The following is an 8034-nucleotide window of genomic DNA, read 5'->3' on the forward strand; positions in this document are numbered from 1 at the left end:
GACCTTGGGTTTGTATATAACTGTCAAATGTGATACTGTGCACTGTTGTTAAACTGCCACGATAGAAACTGTATGCCGTAACTGCTACTTGTACGTGCACTGCTTGGTTCGAATCTGATTATAAGTGATATCCGTGTTAGGACGTTATTGACTACTTGCGACTTGATTGACTTTCTGTGATTAACTGCCGAGCAAACCAAGGTGAGTTCACACCCTCTACAAAGCATGGGATTCCCTGGGTTGGGAACGGGGTTAAGGAACGTGGATTCCTCGTCCTCCTTGGGTAGGACGTCAGTGGTTCAGGAATGTGATTCCTCGTCCGGATGGACGGATAAACGTACTAGACTAAAACTCTATCACGAAGTCCCTCCTTTTTGTATCGACTAATCGCCGGGCCAATGGCGAGCGGGTCATTAGTTAGATAGCGCTATTTAGGTCTGACAAGCCTCACACCGTGCCGCAGAGGACGGGCGTGAACTAATGGATCTGGGGCACGTCAATGATGATAGACATTGATGTTTTTCAGGGCACTTAAACATGACTACAGTCAGCAGTCGATATGGTAACGAGTCTAGTGTACGCATGGGGTAGCCCCCACAGCCGAAATGCCTGATAACTAAACATGGGGTAGCCCCCACGGCTGGTGTGCCGGAGTAACTGGGAATGAACATGTCACGTTTTAAACTATGGGGTAACCCCCACGGCAGGATGCCAGTTAAAGTAAACTGTTTTCGAAACAACTAAAACGAACACCCAACCGTGAACTCACTCAACTAGTTGTTGACTCGTTACTACATGCTTTGCAGGACCATAGGTACTCAGTTGGAGCTTGCATGGAGGAGGGTCGTTGTGGGACACGGATTGCTACGTGCTATGTTAAACTTGAAACTTTTGAACTTATGTTATAACTTTAAACTTATGCTTCCGCTTGCAACTTAACTTGTTTGTTTTGAAACACCAATCGTATTGGTTAAACTATTACAACTGTTTATATGCTTGTTCAGTATGATTGGTGGCTGGATCCTGGTCAGTCACGCCTCCAAGCGGTAGTACTCCGCAGGTGGGATTTTGGGGGTGTGACATATCTTCCCTTTCCGTCAATTGTTAACCTCACATCCATGCACATGGATCGTGGGTCTGATCAACGGTTAGGGGGTTGCCACGTGGAAATTGGTTTTGTTTAGATCTTCCTCAAGTTAGTGCCATCATCGTGATTTAGATGAAAGCTCAGGATCATGCCATGTCACATTCAGTTGTAACCGACTGAAGCCATGCACGATGAGCATTTAAGTCCTTCTAGAAGATCTACAGCTGTAAACCGTTATGCCTTTGCCATGTGTCCATTCTGTTGTAATAGAAAAGATTCCTTTGTTCAAGTCTTGATTTCAGGCGTGCGGAGATGTTTAGGTTTTACTTTTCAAGCCTAACTGTACCCTTGCGCGAGCCCGCGCAAGGGTGTTAGTTGAGTGTTTGTCCCTCTTTTCCTCCGGCGCATGGTTATCGAAGACTGTTCTTCCCCAAATCTTATTTAGAACCCCCGCGCAACCGCGCAAGGCTTTATTTAAGATGTCCTTTGGAATGAAGTTAGGGTATGGTCCTATGCGCTTGCGCAGGGTTTTTGGGACCATGCCCCTTCAGGCAGCCTCTACTGAATAACTATTCGGCTCCGTCTTATGACCCCTATTTACAGGCGGTCATTCAAAATGCTTTATATCCATCTCCATTTCCTTATAACTACCAACACCCGGGTAGTATAAACCTCGGATATCTGTACCCAGTTGTTCCGCAACCGCAACCACAACCACCGCAACAAATTGAAGCTATTAATCAAGCATTGGCGTGAGTGGAGCAAATCCAACGACAAGTAGAAAAGAATGAACGGAGGACTAGTAAGATATTCAAGAAACTCTCGAAGATTATTAAAGGAAAAAGAGACGACTGAAGACTTTAATTTTATCTTTCATTATAATTTTTATTTCCAAAAGTCCTTTAAGGACATTGTATTGTAATTTCCATTCAAAAGTACATATTTGGACAAGTATTGTAATTTCTCTTAATTTATGAAACTTTTGGATTTTTCTTTTAATTTCTTTTCACCATTATTCAAGCGTTCGTCTCGACATTTAATTCCAACTTTATTGATCTGTCCGAAATCAACAAAATCTTTTTAATGGTTTGATAGCCATATGGCAAAGCCTAAATTATTGGCAATTATAACTTGTAGTTGTGACAATGCGGTGCACACTGGCCGGAAAGGTGGAGGAGATATCTCCAAGCCTTGTAGCCCCTATGGTTGAATGAGACCACGACTAATGATATTATCAAATCATTAAGACATAAATTCAATGAGTATTCTCATTTAACAATCAATATAATGCTTAAATGAATTGCACTAAGCAATAATTTAGCAGTTGTGACAATGTGGTGCACACTGGCTGAAAAGGTGGAGGAGATATCTCCAAGCCTTATAGCCCCTATGGTCAAATGAGACCATGGCTAAAGATATAATCAAATCATTAGGACATAAATTCAATGATTGTTCTCATTTAACATTCAATGTAATGTTTAAATGAATTACACTAAGCAATAATTTGGCAGTTGTGACAATGTGGTGTACATTGGCCAAAAAGGTGGAGGAGATATATCCAAGCCTTATAGCCCATATGGTCGAATGAGACAATGACTAATAATATTATCAAGTCATTAAGACATGAATTCAATGATTATTTCCATTTAACATTCAATGTAATGTTTAAATGAATTGCACTGAGCAATAATTTATTGTTGGCCTGTAGTCCGATTATCAATATAATGGCAAACCGAAATTCCGGTGATGCTGATGGTGGGCATGACAATGTGGAGCATGTTACCCGTGAGGGCGAAGGAAATAACCTTCGATCCCTGATTGTTACATAAGTCAGCAAAGTTGTGGCCGATTTTATGGCGAGTTTTAAAGGACCAGGCTCAACACATTCTAAATCCCCACCTATCCCTCCATCTTCCACTCATAAATCACAGAGTTCACACTATTCCTCGAATGAGAGGAGTGAACCAAAACGTGTTACCAAGAAGGAAATCTAAAATGTTAAATAAGGGTGTTCCTATAAGTACTTTGTCTCCTACAAACCTCGCGACTTCATGGGGGAGAAGGGAGCTATATATGCCATGAAGTGGCTAGATGAAATGGAAACCGTGGTTGATATCAGTGGTTATGCTGATAAAGAAATTATTAAGTATGTAGGACTGGTTTTGACTCCGAAACGATTGCGTAATCGAACGTGTAACGTGCGAAATCCGTACACGAACGCGACCTAACACACGTGATGTAATATAAATTGTGATTCTATTGATTAAATCTGAAAACGTACAAGAACCTGAATCACGATGTCACTTTCTCTCTCTAGTTTCTCTCTCTAGCTCTAGAAAGCTCCAAATGACAAATGTAGCAAAAGTCTCTAATCTAACATAAAGTCTCCTATTTATAGGCCTTGGCTTTTAATGAGATTTCTCATTAATTACAATCATGCCACCTTGCCTTTTTGTCTAGGTATCACTAATATAACAATATAAATCTCGTTTTCTTCGGTTTCTGCTACGGACTAGATTGACGGAGGCGATAGACAGATAATGCACTAACAGACTCCCCCTTGGATATTACCGCAGTCAATCCATAGTCAAGCTCATAGCAACTTTTCTTTCTCTCTCTCTTGAGTCTTCTTGACGCTTTAACACGTCTTCATCAACGTAGACTCTCTTTTGTTTGAACAGAATCCCCGTGGATCTGTTTTCAGCTTCAGCTCCCTCTTTCGGTAAACTCTTCAGGCTCCCCCTTTCGTCAAGCTTCCATGCTTTTGGGATCGACACCTGGCTTTCCAGTTACAAGCTCTTCCAGGAACAATACCTGGCTTTTTTCACGCGTCCGTTTGCGTTGAGCTCGTCTTCAGACTCCCCCTTAGACTTGGCTTTCGGGATCGTAGTCTGGTATAACATCTGCAACACTCAAACATTTATAAGTAATAACATTTTGAACATTCAATATTCCAGAAATCGTAATCTGGCACTATTCAACTTTCTAAATCACTCCCCCTATCAACAATCTTTACAGATTTGGCAGTGTTACAGAATCCAACTCCCTCACAGTTAATCGTCCAAGTCCAAACTAATGACCTTGGAGATATCACAAACTGTTTTTGAAATTTTTGATTTTAATTCAAGTATCAAATTAATGAACTTGTTTTATTTTCAGAAACACAATCAGCTTACTTAGATTTTGAAACTCGGCAAATCAGACATCGGTTTATCGAAAATAAAGCAGAAATCAAAATCTTTTTGTATTTTCTGAAAATATAAAGCAGTAAAGAAATATATACAAACATATTTACAGACAATATTTTTGTTTGAGTATGTGTCAGAGGATCATATCAATTTTTGACAAGTCACAAGTACCGTTGAGCTTAGTTACACATTAAGAATTAAACAATTCACTTAGATTGTCGATATACTGATCCACTTAAATTTTCATACAAATTTCAACTGATTCAGGATACGAATTAGATGTTTTAAGAACTTAACTCATTCATGTGTCCCACCTCTTGAATATACTCCCGTATCCAGATCCCAATATTCAGTCTTACAGGTGAGTATACCACAGATGATATCTGTAAGAGGTTAGATGCGAGGGCCGTGAGAGCTCAGGTCGATACTTCCGTATACGCAGAGAGATGACGGCTTCGACTTTTCGCTGTGTCCCCTTTAGAGGATCTTTTGATTACAACAGCAGCGACTATCAATTTTATTGTTTCATCAGCTTGCTGAGGGCGATGCTATGTTTCAAGCATTTGCGGAAAGTATTGTTCGGGGACTAGGTCAGTACTTCCATACAGCAGAAGTCCCGGAATAATACCCCAGATATCACTGAGTATAAAGACCTAGTATCTCAGAATAAGGGACCTTTCAAACGAGATTTCAGGGGTTACCTATATATCCAAGTAGTGTTCCCCACGAAATAAGAAAGTGTTTGAATTTAGGTTTATATCCCGAAAAAGTTTACTAAGTGTATAAAAACCTATCGACATATCATCAGTGAGACTGTTTAACGCTATTTAATCATTACATTTCTTTAGCATACCGTAACTGTCTACTGATGTACTATCATTTCCTCTTTTTACACAACAACTCAAATTTTTGAATTTTATCATGTTTTTGGCTTTTTCAAATTTTCTAATGTTTTTGTATTTTCTAACAATTTTTCTCCCCCTAAAATGCAAAACCATTAAAGAAATTTGACAACCCGATACTGATAGCTTTGTCTCGCCATCCATGTTCTACTAACTGTGCACAGAATTATACTAAAAATAGTAATTACCCCCATGATTTACAACACATTGATTTTAACAGTTTGAAAACCGTTTTTCAAAGTAATCATGTTTGTTCAGCCGTGAGGGTTTCGGCGTAGTCAATCAACACATATTTTTGGTTTTTAATTTTTCAAATTTTTAGGGTTTTGAAAATATTGTTTATTTATGTACAGAAAAACAAACAAACTCCCTGTTTCAACCAACACAGGGTCTAGCAGCCTCTGCTTCCTCTTCATGTGCCAGGCTGCTCCAACTTTCAATCTCACAATCTTCAGTATTCTTGAGCACCTGCACATTCAACTAATTGAATTACTTGAACAATTTAACCCAGGTCTGTTGGACGTTAGGCATTTCAACACAATAATTTTCATTCAATGCTGGAAATTCATTGTCATTTTTCACAAAAACTTTCTCAATTTTAACTTCAGCTTTCTCATCTTTTACCGAATCAACATGTTTCTTAACACTCCATGTTTGACCTTTCGGTGTACCACGTTTGTAAAAATGTGAATTGTAGGATCGGGAATCGACCTGATGAGTCAATTAGAAGAGCGCTTAGACCGAATCAGAGGCGGAATACATTGATTTTGTCTTCGTTTAGCTTGGATTCACTATTAATTGTCTCTTGTATTGATTATAAAGCAAATACAGTCATGGAGACACTTCGACGGAGCTTCGCCGTCGGAAAAACAGAACGTTACAAATGAATCTGTTTGAAGGCTATATATAGAGTTCTCTGACCGTTTGAAACATGCTTCAAACGGCCAGCCTTCAAACGATCTATCTATTCAAACGGCCAAGTTACAAACGGACATGTATCACTCAAACGGACACCATCCTTCAAACGGAAGGTTTCATTTCAAACGGCCAGACTTCAATACTTCTTGATTTCATGCCTGATCAGATCTGTAACGAACCCGAGACTCGACATAAGATGAAGACGACAGATGACTGCACCAACAGACTCCCCCTTAGATGTTCACGAGTCTTAAATGTCGAGTCTTCGCATCTTCAGTCTTTATCAGTCTCTTTCTTTCTTTGTCTTTTCTTGCAGGCCTTCAGACTCCCCCTTGCGATATGCTGGCATTTCTTCAGATCATCAGCATCATCAGCTTTAGGATCGTTGTCTGTCTTTTCCATTTTACAGCTTTTCATATTATCCAGGATCTTCTTCTCTTTGGCTCTAGCCTCGTCAGACTCCCCCTTTCATCATCATGGGATCGCTATCTGGAATTTGCTATCACGTTGAGATCAAATCCTAGCTTTATCTTTGTTAAGCTCATTTCCTGCATACTACTCATCGAAACATAAGTTACATTATTCATGATGTCACATGTGATGTCATCAAGGTGATGTCACATGTGATGTCATTCTTGATCGGATCCGCACCGTGACTGAGACTCGACATAAGACGAAGACGACAGATGACTGCACCAACATGAATCTTTTTGAACACTTTGGTTTTGAACAACATTTTTTGGTTTCCAAAACTCTTGGGGTTTTGTCATATCAACTGATGTTTTCCAACTTTATGTTGTTCTGAATCTGGGTGTGTGAGTATTCCAGGTCTGTCTTGAATCAAACATGTTCGGCTTTGATTTCCAATTTTGATTCGAAGCAAACTTGTTTGTGTTGTACCTCCAAGTTTGTTTTGAATCAAATCTGGTTGACCTTTGTCTCACATTCTCAGATTTTTGTTTCTCAGAATCAATCTTCTTGTTGTCAACATCCACAGGTTTTAGATTTGGACACTTTCGTGCAAGATGTCCTTTTTTATCACATTTGAAACATGTTCTCATGGACACATCTTTGAATTGTGGTTGTTGCTTTTTCTTTTTAGCATGAAACTCATCATTAGATTGTCTCATTTTGAGTTCTTTTTCTTCAGCTAAACTGTTTCCTTGAACAAAACTCATTTTAACCTGATAATTTGGCATTTCATTTTTGTTTTGATTCTGTTTCTTCTTATAACCCAACCAGCCTTCATGTTTTTCTTTTTGAAACCAGGTTTGTTATACGAACCTTTATGACTCTTACCAACAAACTTTGAAATCTCAGACTTCTCAATCTCAACCATTTTGAAAACTATATCAACTTTTTCTGAAATCACATTCTGAATCGGGAATACAACATCTAAGAATAATTTGTCTGATCCAATCATGGTATAAACCAATCCCTTTGAATCATCATTCAAATTTTTCTCGGATTTTATGTTTTTCAGATATGCATCATGAAGATTTCCTTCATCTTCATCCTGTGATTCAGATTTACCTGTAACAATCGACTCTTCTTTCAACACACTTTCAACGACTTTACCTACCACCTCTGAATCATGAGAATCATCAGATTTGGAATAAGTTATGTCAATGTTGTCTGGCAATTTGTCTACCATGTTGAAAGCTTTTTCGACCTTCTCCTCATCATAAAATGCAAACTTTTCCGGTGGTGGAACTTGATGAAACTCTGAGCCAATGCCTTTCTTGTTTTGCTCAGACCTCACCATCTCCCGGTTTTATATTGAAAATTCGTTCAAGCACATATGACGACACGTGGTAACTTTTTAACTTCTTGTTATCCTGTTCTAAATCAGCAATCTGTCGCTTTAGCTTAGCAACATCTTCAATATAGGAATTAACAACATCTTGTTTTATAGCATACATTCGTTTAAGCTCTTTAG

Source organism: Helianthus annuus, chromosome 14 (assembly GCF_002127325.2).
Source record: "Helianthus annuus cultivar XRQ/B chromosome 14, HanXRQr2.0-SUNRISE, whole genome shotgun sequence".
Classification (NCBI taxonomy): domain Eukaryota; kingdom Viridiplantae; phylum Streptophyta; class Magnoliopsida; order Asterales; family Asteraceae; genus Helianthus; species Helianthus annuus.